Here is a 15,415-nt window from a genome sequence, read left to right on the forward strand (position 1 = left end):
CCTCATCTTCTATAGATGGAAGTGAATAGATAATACTGCAAAATGAAAAATCAAGAAGTAGTATATCATATAAATATAGCATGTTTTATAGACACAAACAGACACACACACACAAACACACACAAGATAAATACCAAGTGAATTGAAAGTGATTATCTCTGAGGAGCTGACTATGAACTAGGAGACTTCTTTTCTAATGTAAATGGTGGAATTATTTGATTTCTTTTAACCACTCACATGTTTAACTGATAAAAGTTACGACTAAATTTTTCAAACTGTTTTTGTTTTGTTAAGAGTGGATTTTAGTGGAGAGACATAAGAAGGGGAGAAGGGAGGGTCTTCAGGAGGATGATAATGCCATTAATCCCAGTAACACTGGGGCATTGCAGTAGTAGGTATTGGACAGTTTCCAATTTTGTCTGATTATCAGACATTAGAATGGGTGATGGTAATATAGATAGAATTGTATCAAAGAGAAGGGTAGAAGTGCATATGTTTAGAATCAATCTTGGAAGTAGAGCCAATAGAACTTAGAGATGAAGGAAGTGGGAGAGAAGGAAAAATAATGAGTGATTACCACTTTGGTTGCTTGCTCAACTAGGTGGATCATAGCCTTATAAGATGAGAACACTAGAAAAAGAAGTGGTTTTAGGGAAAAGTCAAGGATATTTTTCTTTTTTCTTTTTTTGGACATCGTGTTCAGTTGGGGTTGCCTACTAGGCATCCAAGTGCAGAGCTCAGGAAGGCATTTGATAGCTAGCTACTTGTTAACCTACTCTTCTTCCCTGGAAAATCCTAACCTCCTGAGTGTCAGGACTTAGTCATTTTCGTCTCTCTTCATAGTTTATGCAGTCAGGGAAATAACAGCATTAGAGTTGAAGTTTCTGGTTCTCCGTAACTCACTAGTGACAATGGATCCTTGTTGTTTCACCCTTTTTCCCCGCCTAGTAAAACACATAATAATTCTTTTCGTCTCAGTTCCCTGAAGGAATATTGTGAGCATCAGTGAGATATCTGCAAAGCATATTGAGCTTTTGGGGGAAGAAAGCTGTTTTATAAATTATGAAGTATTAGAATGTTGACAGGCTGTGAGGTGCTGGCTAGAAATATTCTGTGCTTGTCCAATCAAAAGAAAAATGTAAAACATTAGATAAAAAGGTGGACCTGTCTTAAAGTTGTGAAGGTTGCTTCTTTTTTCTTTGTCTTGTTCTCCCACCCCCCACCCCGCATTGTCTTTATCCATAAGTAGCACTATTAAATAAAATGTTAATCCTCAAGTGTCTGGTGGGAGATGGGAGGGAAGGATTTAATTTACGAAGTGATTTGAATGAAGATAGTATAATATATTAGAGTTACCAAAGGTGCAGAGCTAAAAAAAATGAGAAAGGAAAGGAAAGCATAAAAATTTGATGAGGACTGCCGTCTGCTGCCTTCTTCTCTTCTGCTCTGTTTCATTCCTTTTAGCTTCTCTGCTCTGCTCCATTTCTCTTTTCTCTTTCTTTCATGTATTTCACTTATGCCAGCAATACACAAGCAGATTAAGAGGTTTTTAAGGTCAACATGTTTAAATTTTTCTGATACTTCATATTCTGTGAATATTCCCCTTAATATGAAAGCCCAAGGGCATTGCACAGCTTCAGTTTACATATTCTTAGAATCTGATATTGAGAAAGCAGTGGATTAACACTACACTGTTCTAAACTAACTGATTTATATTGAAGTTTCTTTGTATTTATTTGCCAGTGAAAAACTAAAAGTGAGATTGTGACGTAGGATTTTATAAATGTCAAAGAAAACAGAAAGCATTTTTGACTTAGAGCACAAAGGAATCCCTGCCCTGCTGCTTGCTAGTTTTGCCAAGGTACCTATCTTCCCTAAGCATAATTTTCTCATTTATACGATGCCAATAAAATAGAACCTATCCGTAAGCTTATTATGAGGGTTAAGTAAGATAATTACTATAATGTGCTAAATATAGTGCTTGCTGCTATTTGTGCTTTTTATCATTTATTACTTGTTTTAAACATGCTTTCTGCTTATGTATTCATTTATACTTATGACTTAAGAGTAAACCATGCCATGCAGTGCGTGCGTGTGTGTGTGTGTGTATGTGTGTGTGTGTGTGTGTGTGTGAAATTTCCGGGAGAAATAATATGAACTATTTGCAACTGTACACATGGGAAGAGGTCGGTCAAGAGAAAAGCAAATCAGTTAGCTGAGGGTGAACACTTTTTAATCCTTGCCCTGAATTGAAGGTAAATGTGAATTAAAAAATCGTGTAAGTTATAGATACATTCATAGGGCCATATAATGAGAGCTGAAAAATTCTTTCCAAATGGCCTAATCAGTCCTCTTCATATATTCTGAAGCAGTTAAATAAACTTCCAGGACACCAGTCAGGGGTATTCACACTGCACTGGCTACTTATAAACACATTCAGCTCAGGCTTAGTCCATGTGTATTATTACTGTGGAGTTTAGTTTTACCATAATACATTTTTCCTGGACACGTGGGGAAAAAGAACATTTAATTATTGAGGTAAATGTGGCTTGCAGAACTTACTAAATAATCCAATCTTAAGATAAAAAAGGGACAGCAATATTCCTTGGCATTTACCAGCAGCAACTCTGATTGTCCATCAAGTCAAGGTAATATATATCCTAAACATTTAGAATTAAATGAAAATCCATTGCAAAGTTAACTGAACATCTGAGGAAATAAATCCAATTAAAATGCTGTTCAAGTACTTCCTCAGTCATACTAAAACCATTTAAAAACGAAGATTTGTTAGAATAGGACTGGTAAATAGTAATCAAAATAGAGAGGATGAGTAAATAATTGATAAATTAGAATTTTTAAAAATGAACAAATAGATCTCAAATTAGTAATATAATCTTGTACTTTAAAAAACTAGAGAAAGTAGAACCTATTAAACCCAATGAAAACTGAAGGAAGAAAAAATAAAGATAAAAACAGGAATCGATGAAATTGGAAACAGAGAGCAAACAAAGTAATCAGGGAAGCCTAAAGCTACCTCTTTGAAATAGTCAATCAAATTGGTAAATTTCTAGTCATACTAACCAAGAAAAACAGAAGATACAAATTACCCACATCAGAGAATGAAAGGACATCACTACAGACCCATAGACATTAAAAGGATCTAAGAGAGTACTGTGTTCATGAAATCAATAATCAATTCTTTAAAATATATAAACTACCAAAACTACACATGCTCAAAATGACCACAGTGAAAAACCAGTACACATTCACTAAAATGAATCGACTGAGTATACCAAGTATTGACAAGAATGTTGAGAAATTATAGCCATCATATGCTGCCAATGAGAATATAAAGTGTTAAAATGTCTTCAGAAAACAATCCAGCATTTTCATAAAAGGTTAACTGACTCCTAACATGTATCCTAGCTATTCTACTCCTAGATATTTATTCAATAAAAATGAAGGTGTATATCCAACAAAGATTTAGACCCACATCATGATGGTGGCTTTGTTCTCAATAATCCCCAAACTGGAAACAACCCAAATGACTGTCTGTAGATGAATGGATAGAAAATTGTAGTGTAGCCACAAAATGGAACATTGCTCATCAGTATAAAGGGATAACTTTTGATAAATGCAATAACATAGGTGAATCTCAAAATCATTATGCTGGGTGAAAGAGACATGACAAAAAAATGAGCACACAGTGATTGGTTTCATTTATATAAAATTCTAGAAAATAAAACCCAATATATAGAACTAGAAAACAGGTCTGTGCTTGCCTGTAGTTGGGTTTGAAGAGAAAGATGTTGTACAGTGTGGCAGAAAGAAGATTTGGGTGATGATGAAAATGTTCATTGCTTCTGATGTGATGATGGTTTCATGGGTGTGTGTGTATATATATCTATCTATATATATATATATTTAAACCTCTTCATTTTGTATGCTTTACATATATGCAGTTTACTGTACACTATGTCTCAAAAAAGCTATAAAAAATAGAATAAATAGATCTTAATAAATGGAGGGAAATATCAAATTCGTGAATAGGAGGACTCAACTTTGAAAATATAAGTCCCAGCAAATTAGTTTACAGTTTCAATGTAATTCCAACCAATATCTCAATAGTTTTTCTGGAGAAATGTTTAAATACAAGTAAAGGTATGGGGCCAAGAGTATTTTGAAGACAGTTTTGAAAACAAGCCAAGCATAGGATTATGATATGTTAAAAAGTATGATATTTTCGCAGCAGTCAAAGGAAAAAATCAAATCAGTGGAAGAAAATAAGGAGATTGAAAGTGGACTGAAATATTTTTCAGAACTTGACATGTGACAGTAAACCATTAAAATTACTAAACTTTTAGGCTCTTCAATAAATAATGATAGGAAAATTGATAATACTTTTTCATATATAGACTACACTTTGGAATTTTTCAGGGTTAGTACTTCTGAAGCTTATAGTCTTCTAAGGGTGCTGTCTGCATTTGTACCCCCTAAGAGTGAGTGCCTTCTGAAGTTTTGCACTCTGGGTGCCTCACTTGCCTTGTTACTAATTTACCACCATTAAATTTGAGCTGGAACCCAATGTCTGCATGTTCCATGTGATACTTAACTGTATGTTTACCAGCCCTCAGAGGAACTTGAAGTCTGGTTTCTCACCACCTGGCTGTTCAGGGAACTTCACACCCCATAATGTGGCTCTGAATTAGTAGCACCTCGAAAAGTAGGGCAGAAAGAAGTAAAAGCACACTCTGGAAGACGACATTACAGTCCTGGATCTTAAATTATTTCCCAAATGCTGTTTTCAAATACAATGTGCAGTACATAGTCTAAGTTAATCAGGCGCATAAGGAAACAAGATACTATCTTTAAGAACTATCAGAAATAATGGGCAACAGAAACAAACTCCTCAACCTATGGATACATCTTCGAAATATAATGTTAAATGAAAAAGGTGAGCCCAGAAAAATATATGAAGTAAATGGAAGAGCACAGAAGCAAGCAAAATTTAAAAATACGATTTATGCTTACCTACAGACATGATTAAGTAACTTTTAAAAAGTAAGGAAATCTTAAACATAAAACTGAGACAGTAGTTAGCTTTGGAGAAAAGGACAAGGTAGGGATAGGGGAAGAGGATGAAACGGTTGATATGTTTTAGTGACGAATTCACAGGTGGTTATTATATTTTTCTATTTCACAAATTAATATATATTCTACATATAATGTTATGTGTATATTTCAAAATATAATAAAAATGAGATTGTTCACTGTTCTTCAGTTTTATTATTTTTCAATCTGTGATGAATTATTAGTGATACATACCATAGGCAAATAATTGTATTCTCAGTTAATAATGGCTTTTACAGATCGATAAGAAAAGACAAAAATAAATGCAACAGCAAATATATAGAAAAATAAATTTCATAAAAGTAAACAGTGTTCCGGTATACACAAATTACAGCTAGGAGATAGACATAATTTTCAGGCCCGTCAGAGGCACAGACATTTAAAAGGGTGATGACAATACCAAGACTTCGTGATTATATTGGAAGATCAGAACACTCATGGCAGAACTATAAACTGGTGTAGCCATGTTAGAAATATGGCATTGTCAAAACCAAAGATGTCAATATTTTATGACAGTAAATATATTAGCAATACTAGATCTGAATGTGTACCTGAGAGAAACTTATGTAAAGGATGTTTATTTCAACATCAGAAAACATGCCAGTAAATAAATTGTGGAATATTCATGTAACGGAATGCGATGTAAGTGTTAAAATAAATGAACTAAATTGACGTTTTAATAAGAATAGATCTCAATAACTAATGAGAACCTGCTGTATAGCATAGGGAACTCCACTTCGCTGTACAGTAGAAACTAACACACATTGTAAAACAACTATAACCCAATTAAAAAAAAAAAATCTCAAAAATAACGTTGAGTACAAAGTAGGTTACAGAATTATATAAACAATATAAAACATTTATTCAAAGATGTAAAAAGAACACTGACATATTATACATTTTGTGGATTCATACATATTAAATGTACACAAACCAAGGAAGATTCTGATTTTATCTGTCATGTTTTATTCATTGACAGTATATCTGAAGCAAATAAGGCAAAATTTTAACATTTTAAGTCTGGGATATGGTTCATGCCTCTTTTAAAAATCTTATATTTTTCTGTTCTTTTAAAAATGTTAAATATATATGTATCTACAGACATATATATATACACATATATATTTAAGAAGCCTTTACGAAGTTTATGAAATCTTCAAATACTTGTTGCAAAAGTACTCCTCTTTATAGCTATGCTATGAAAGTCAAATATTATGTGAACAGTATTTATCATGCATGCATTCATAAATGTTCTTGAAAAATATATATAAAAGGAAAAACATTACATGTAAAATATTCTTTTTCTTTTGAATAAGTGAATAATTGCCATTGCAATCTAAATTTCGTTCAATATTGATAAAATATAATTAGTTTAATGTAATTTTGTTTTCAAACTAAAATCCTAAACAAGCTTAAAATATTTGCTATGAAACTTTGATAATATTGTAGGTAGATTCCTTTTGTGTCTTTTTTTTTTTTTTTAATTTTTGAAAATTTTTTGGCTGCCATTGGGTCTTCATTGCTGCGTGTGGGCTTTCTCTAGTTGCAGCAAGTGGGGGCTACTCTTTGTTGTGGTGCGCGGGCTTCTCATTGCGGTGGCTTCTCTTGTTGCAGAGTCGGGCTCTAGGCACGTGGGCTTCAGTAGTTGTAGCACTTGGGCTCAGTAGTTGTGGCTCACGGGCTTAGTTGCTTCGCAGCATGTGGAATCTTCCCCAACCTGGGATCGAACCTGTGCCCCTGCATTGGCAGGCGGATTCGTAACCACTGCACCACCAGGGAAGTCTCTGTGTCCTTTTCTAAGATATTTTTCCAAGCAAGAAAAAGACTTTCTGTTCTGGAAAAGAACTGCAATATTCCCTGGACACTCTAGATGGGGAAAATAATTTTCTTGCAAAAATTTAGTTAAACTGACAAATATTATAAATAGCACTCTCAAATACCAATTTTATATTCATTTCTCTAAAGTATTTCTTCTTTCTCAATTTGCATCTTCCTAAGCATCAAGACCCACTAATTAGATTCACGGCATATAGTAAAGAATGTGTGTATAAGTGTGTGTGTGTGTGTGTGTGTGTGTGTGTGTGTGTGTGTGTGTGTGTTCATATGGTGATGAGGGGGAAAGGTAGGCAACTGGAAACTTGCACATCCAGTTCGGTGAAGCTCATATATTACACTCTCTTGATAACAAAGAGACTACGTAACAAATACTCAAGTGACAAACTCTCAAATTACAAACTTTAAGTAAAGGTTTATAAAGCAGATGTGATCTTTTTATTTTAAGGAAAACCCTGCAATTAAGGTTAGTAAAAATAGTTTGGCTTTTGAGAATGTAGACATCAGATATGTATGAATCTAAGCTGATAATCTGGAAGTAGAGCTGCCCATTTGGGCATAAACTGCCCTCTCCAATGTAATAATAGATCTCTGATTTCATTTGGAGCAGCAATGTGTTCAGCTGGAAGATTATATTTTCTCGCCTCAGTTGCCTTGAGGAGTGATTAATGAGCTATGAGTGAAAGCAATTGAGTGGGGTTACCAGAATAACTCTTCTTAGGGCTCTGACTTGTCTGGGAGAACTGTTTGTTGTGCCCCTTCCCTTCCTGGAAAATGGATGTGATGGCTGGAAATCATCAGCCATCCTATGATGCTGAGAGCAGAGGACATATGCTTAAGATGGTGACGGAAAGTAAAGATAATAGGAGCTTAATTCCTTAATGACTTTGTAGAGCTGACATACCAGATTGGAATTCATATACTTCAGTTTTATATGAGAAAATAAACCACTAAATTAAGGAAAAAAATTACTGTACTCAGACTCTGTTACTAACAGCTGTATGCAATTACTAATTAATACACGGCCTGAAAAATTCATACTAATTAACCAAGCTAAATCCTCATGTGATGCATATCTATTTGTGGGAAAACTGGGAGGAAAATAAGGAATTTGGATTTGATCTGGAAGTTAAAGTGTTTTGAAAGAAAATCAGGTGATCATAGTAAAATACAAAATTACTTCAGTAGTTGACGTGATGAGAATTAGGAAAGTGGTGTTGACTAAGCTGATAAAAGTAATAGAAGCTACAAAAGTTAAAAATTTTAAAGGATGAGGACATTGGTGCTTTAAAAAATCCAATTTAAGAGCATTTTAAGGAATATAGAGGAAAAGAGCAGTAAGCTAAAGGAGAGAAATGTCAATGATAAGCATAAAAGTGGTTTTTGAAACAGTTTAGATAACATAGGCCAAGCAATTTTCAACTGCTGAAATTTGCAAGCAGAATTTTTGAAGGATGCCAACTTTTACTTATGTTTGGTGAGGAAATAATTTACTTTAGAAGTACAGTGGCCACATCAGTAAAGAACAAGGAAGATCACATGATAATCATACTAATGAGAGAATTAAGGCACCATAATGATTTCCCACAACTAGTTAGTACAGAGTCTCAAAACAGGATTCACTTCGAATAACCATATGACATAGAAGTTATTAGAAGTATTTTCTAAAGTATATATTTAAGATATATTTTATTCTGAAAAATACAGATTTATGTTTAAATATAAATCATTTTACTTGATCTAATTCTCTAGCAATGTAAAATAAATTTCTATTTAAGAGAGACTTTACCTTATTTGGGGTATTTAAGTTAAATATTAATTTCAGTTCTAAAAAAATTTAAGACTATAGACTATATGTAATTGAGAAATAGAAAAGTTGTAACCTTATAAAACTCAAGTTTTCTGATGCCACTAAGGACAGAAAACCCAAAATATCTGTTCAAAATTTTTCTATCCATTTGTCAAAATGATAAAACCAAAGTGATACACACAAAAATTTCTAAAAGTTAAAGACATTTTACATAATTAAATATGGCATTAAAGGCAAGTAACTTTTTCTCAGAGACCAACTAAATAATGAGCAATTTTGCATAAAATATGCACTTAGAGGGGAAAAAAACTAAGTTATTAACAAGTCCAAATAAATTTTTCTAACATTAACCTTCACTACAATCTTATCTCAGAAAAACTGTGAAATGCATAGACACAACCAACCAAACAAAAGATGTCTATTGAATTATGGTGAAAATGGCAACATGTAATCAAAAGGGAGCTATTTTATACATTCTATTGCTGTTGTCTCTCAATACTTTTGTAAATTCTACACTGTTTGAAACTAGGTTGCTGGGACTTCCCTGGTGGCTCAGTGGTTAAGAATCCGCCTGCCAGTGCAGGGAACATGGGTTCAAGCCCTGGTCCGGGAAGATCCCACATGCTGCGGAGCAACTAAACCCATGCGCCACAACTACTGAGCCTGGGCTCTAGAGCCCACGAGCCACAACTACTGAAGCCCGCGTGCCTAGAACCCGTGCTCTGCAACAAGAGAAACCAGAGCAGTGAGAAGCCCGCACACTACAACGAAGAGTAGTCCCCACTCACAACTAGAGAAAGCCCGTGAGCAGTAACGAAGACCCAACACAGCCAAAAATAAATAAATAATTTTAAAAAATTTATAACATTAAAAAAAAATAGGTTGCTTTCTTTTGTATGATCTAGAACAATTTATGTAACAGATTTTCTATTTCTTTAAAGTTTGAATACATCACTGGTAATACAATTAGGGATCAAATACATTTTGGAGGTAGGTAATTTTTCAAAAATATTGCATATTCTTTCATGGTCACTGCAGTACTGATACTTTATTTTCATTTAGAATCAATTTTAATTGTTTTTCTTCTGAAACCATATACTGAAGATTTCTTTTCTGACTGTTGATAAATCTTATTTAGATTGGTCTGAAGTATAAAAAACAACTCATTGATGAAAATCCAGACAAAGAAGTAGTGAATTAAAATAGCAAATTGAAAAGTATGGTTTCTTTGTTACAAGAACTTGTGGTATATATTAAATACATTTAATTACAGAACTAAAACAGAATAACAGGAGAAATCACAGTTATAGACAAGAATACAAATATTGAAAATCTTTGAAAAGAAAAAATAAGAATGTAAGATTTAACAAGATGATGGACATACAATCAAAGAAATCAGATGCATAATACATATGATTGGTTTGAATTTATCTACCAAGGCATAAAATTTCACAGAGCTTAAAAACTACAACAGTAAAACAAAAACAATACAATCATAAAAATGCAACGTAACACATTAAAGTAAAAAAATAAACAAATGAATAAATCCTTAACAAAATTAAAAACATAAATAAATGTGATGGTTTAATTCTGAAGTTTGTGAGGTGTGGTAGGCTGGAGTAATCACAGTGATTTTAAAAGTACTAATGCTAATGGCCTCATCTTTCATTCTGCTCATGCTTTCTTTTGTACCCATTTCTTGCTGTTTAACTTATTTTTTCCATCTTGACTATATTTTATTTCCCTTTATTTTCTCCATTGTGTTGGAAGTTCAAATGCTACCTCTTTAAGAACTTTTATTACCCTTCTTATTGTAAAACAATACAGAAACAACAACAAAAGAAACAGAAATACACAGACACACACACAAAATAAATAGCTTAGTGAGATAATAGTAGGTAAACACTCTTGTAATCATCACATAAAGGAAACAAAATTTTGCCAGCCACCACAGATGTTGCTCAATGTGTCCTGTGCTGATCAGAAACCCTTCCTCCACCTAAAATTAGCTGTTAGTCTGACTATTATAGTAGTCACTTCCTTGCATCAAGTCACTTCCTTGTTGTATAGTTCTGTCACTCAAGTGTGTATCCTTACACAGTAGAGTTAAGTCTTGCCAATTTGAAAAACCAACCATGTTTTTAACTCTCTTTTAACCTATAAGTTCCTTTTCCATTCATTTCTTTTTCTTTGTATCTCTTGAAGAACAAAGGACATTTGATCTGTAGAGATGGCTGGTCTGGATTTAGTTGATTGCATGCTAGTGATACAGTTCAACACATTTCTCTGTCCTCTGTATGGTCTATAAATGGACAACTGGATCCAGAGGCATTTTCCAACTCAGGTTCTATCATTGTAGCAAAAGCAGAGGTGATGTTCTGTTCTTCCAACAGGGAGAACTTAATATTTGGTGATCTTTTTGTGATGTCACAGTTGTTGCTATTCAATGTCTAGATCCACTAATTAATTGGGGATTGCAGATCTATCATGTTCTCACTTATTTGTAGGAATACTTTAATAAAGAAATTCTTTTTCCAATCTATTAATTGGTTATCCAGTGTTAAATTTGTGTAAGGCAGGATTAATAGTAGTTTTCAAGATAATGAATTCTCTATAGTCCTCCAAAGGTGATTAATTAATTTAAAAAATCATTATTGTTAATGTGTTAATTTAAACATTTGAAAATACCATTTTGAAGCTCAGAAATCTTTGGTCATATAAGACCTCTTCAATTTGTCTCTTGACATATTGAGTGTGTCCTTAGTATCTGGACTGAGAATTTTAGAGTCAACTTGTACACTTCCTGCCCCAGTTCTGTAATCTGTAGTTTCTCTAAGGAATCCTATTTTTTTTTTTTTTTTTAACTTTGAAATGATACTTCAAGAAGACAGTCTGGCTTCTGGGGATGCCCGTTGATGTTTGGTTGCTTATTATATCTAAGCCTCTTCACTGGATTAAGTTAGGATAAATCTGTTTCTATTTATATCTTTATCTGTCTATATCTGTATTTACAACTATATGCATGTGATATGCTTCATGAGTTGATACTTTGTGAATTGATCATTCTAATCAAGTTTAGGAGTACAGGGTTTTTATTTAAAGTCTTCTATGTTATATTTCTACCATCTTTTTCCACTTGAGAAGCCTTGTTCTCAAGGGCACACAGGATGATAGAATTACAATTACAGTTACTCAATTTCTTTATCCCACAACACACAGAAAGCAGTCTCAAACTAACAACTGAATAACAATACTAAAAATATTACCACTTATAGTACCACAACAATGCTAGGCAGATTCCATTTACTGTTAAAATGTTTTCTCCAAATATTTTTTAACAGCTTTATTAAGTTTTGAATTAAGAATTTATGTACCATAAAATTTGGTTATATCAAATGTAAGATTGAATGGTTTTTGGTACATTTACAGAGTTGTATAACCATGACCACAATTAATTTTAGTGCATTTCATTCATCCCTCAAAGAAATACTGCCCCATTTGGAGTCACTCCCTATTCCTACCAATGGGTTGTTAGTATTTTTTATATATTCTGGATCCAAGTTCCTTATCAGATATATGATTGGCAAATATTTTGTCACACTTTGTAGGTTTTCTTTTGACATTCTCTGTGGTTTCTTTTAAAGTGCAAAAGTTTAAAATTTTGATGCAGTCCAATTAACTTAAAAAAAAATGCTTTTGGTCTTGTGTCTGAGAAACCATTGCCTAACCCAGGGTCAAGAAGATTTACTGCTATGTGTTATTCTGAGAGTTTTATAGCTTTAGATTTTACATTTAGGTTTATGATTAATTTTGAGTTTATTTTTCCACGTGGTGTGAGGTAGGGATCCAAATTTATGCTTTTGCATGAGCATATCCAGTCATCCCAGTACCATTTCTTAAAAGATTATTTTTTCCTCCATTGGATTTTCTTCACAACATTATTACAATTTGGTTGACCATAAATATAAGGGGTTATTTCTGACTCTCAATTTAATTCCATTTATCTGTATATCTATTTTTATGTCAGTACCTGCTATCTTGATTATTATAGCTTTGTAGTAAGTTTTGATACTAGGAAGTGCAAGTCCTCAAATTTTGTTCTTTCCCAAGATTATTTTCACTATTCTTGGTTCTTTCATTTGTATATGAATTTTAGCATCAGTTTACCAACTTCTTCAAAAAGGTCAGTTGTGATATTTGATAGGGATTCTGTTAAATCTGTAAATGAATTTAATGAGTATTGCTATCTTACAATATTAAATATTCTGATTCATGAACGTATAATGTCTTCCCTTTTATTTCAACAATGTTATGTAAGTACAAGTCCTATACCTCGTTTGTTAAATTTATTTCTAGGCAATTTTTCTGATGCTGTTTGGAGTGGAAATTGGTTTCTTAATATCATATTCAGTTTTTTCATTGAGAGTATATAGAAATCAAATTGACTTTTACATACTAACCTTGGATCCTGTCACCTTGCTGAGCTTGTTTATTTGTTCTAGTAGTTGCATAGTGGATTCTTAGGATCTTCTATATGCAAGATTATGTTATTTACAAATAAAGATAGTTTTGTGTCTTGCCTTCCAATCTGGATGCCTTTTATTCCTTTTTCTTGCCCAACTCACCTCCAAAAAAATTCTAAACAAAACAAATTGAGAAAAAATCCTATTCAGTTAGTCAGGTCCTATTTTTCCTTCACCTTCCCTCTCTATTTTGTGGCAGGGTGATATTGGTAGATATATTTTGCTATTCTTTTGAATACTTGCATTATAGCCTGCCAATAATAAAGGAAGTCTATTAACATTTCTAGTGCATTTATTCTGCAACAGACTTTGGTATAGACATCCTTTTTAACCTTATAATGTCAATATTACTACTTTCTTACTGTGGCTAAGGAACCAATGATCAGGAGTTGTATAATTTGACATTTTGGTGATGGGTTTGAAATTTCATCCCATTCTACTTCAGGCTATAGGTCATGTTCTTTCCAATATACCTTACCAATTTGCTTTTCATGTTGCTTAATATGTACTCATTCATTTTCTGAAATAAAAAAAAAATCTGTAAAATATCAAGTTTTATGCAATGCCAATTTTTCACTGTATTAAATTAATTTTGAGTTTTCTATTTTTTTCTGTCAAAGGGAAAAAATTATGCTCCAAATTTCAGAACCCTGACCTTGTTATGTTACTTGGTTGTCAGAAGTTCTGTTTTTTTCTTCGTGTTTGAATAGATTCATTGCTGTTTTACCCTTCACTGAAACACTACAGCTAGATGAAGACTTTGATGAAGAAATAAAGTCCACTGAATTGAGTTAACCATTGCAACCATCACAAAAGTCAGAGGTCAAAAACAGCAATAATCATCTGGCATCCTTTCATAAATGGAAAATCCCAGTAAACTATGGAATAGTAGATTCAACGATATAATACTAAACAACTAATAGATAGTTTTATCCTTAGTGTGCAAATGAAAATGTCTCAAGACTTCACAAATCTATTCTAAGTCATTCTTTTCCAGCAAAATGCTTGCATTTGTATTATATCACTTAATTCATACAACTGTTGACCCTTATAACAAAACAAAGAAACAAACAAAAAATAAAAGGGGCACAAAGATACAAACAATAAAAAAAGAAAAAAAGATATAGACGATATAATAACATTAAACCTATGAGGATTAAATAAATATTATTCTTGAAACAAGGATCAATTTTTCCATTCTTCTGTACCCTTTTTGTTCTCTCCAGAGAATATTAGTCACATTTTAGATATTTTTTTATAAATATTAAACAACATGTTTTGTTTATAGATATTGCTAATCTAGGCTGTAATAGGATCGGGGTAAATCTAGTATGATGTGGTTTATGGTGGTTCTTTACAAAAGTAGGTGTTTCCTGCCATCATTACGCTTCTTTGCCATAATTATGAACAGTTGTACAATTACTTAATTAAAAATTAATTCACTTTTTACTTAAATGAATTTTAATGAACATAAGTGTATATATTTATATATACATAAACATATGCACATGTATACACACACACATACATACTGCCAAGATCATATCATAGATATCTTTTAGCACAAATAACTTGTCACTTGCTTTAAAAAGTAAAAATATTTGTCTTTATAAAACCTAGGATCATTTATCATCAGTAGTATACATTCTATACTTTGGATAAACACTATTGTAGAAATACCATTTTGTGCAAATAGCTATTCTGGCAAAGAACGTGAAATTCTATGATCAGTGTCATCAAGCATTTTTGTGTAAAAAGGGTCATATTTTAAGCAACAGATTGATTAATAGATGTGTGGGATCATGATGGTGGGACTGAAGGTAAAAGAAAGGTCTTGCAGAAGGAGAATAAGGAAAATGAAGAGTGACACTGAAAAACATTTTCTAAGAGAGTGTCAAAGTGTCTTATTTGTACTATTACTTGTTTTATCAGTCAACACTAGCTTAGGGTATAGCACAGCATTTCTTCCTTTGCTGGTAACTGAGATAGATGAATATAGTAAATGGTGCTTTCCTTAAACCTACCTTTCTATTTTCAGAAAACCCAATTTTAATATCAGTATCTTAACATGAAAAGCGATAGATATATGGTTACCATTGTTGAGAATAAGGTAATATTA

This window comes from Phocoena sinus, chromosome 3 (genome assembly GCF_008692025.1).
Source record: "Phocoena sinus isolate mPhoSin1 chromosome 3, mPhoSin1.pri, whole genome shotgun sequence".
NCBI classification, from domain to species: domain Eukaryota; kingdom Metazoa; phylum Chordata; class Mammalia; order Artiodactyla; family Phocoenidae; genus Phocoena; species Phocoena sinus.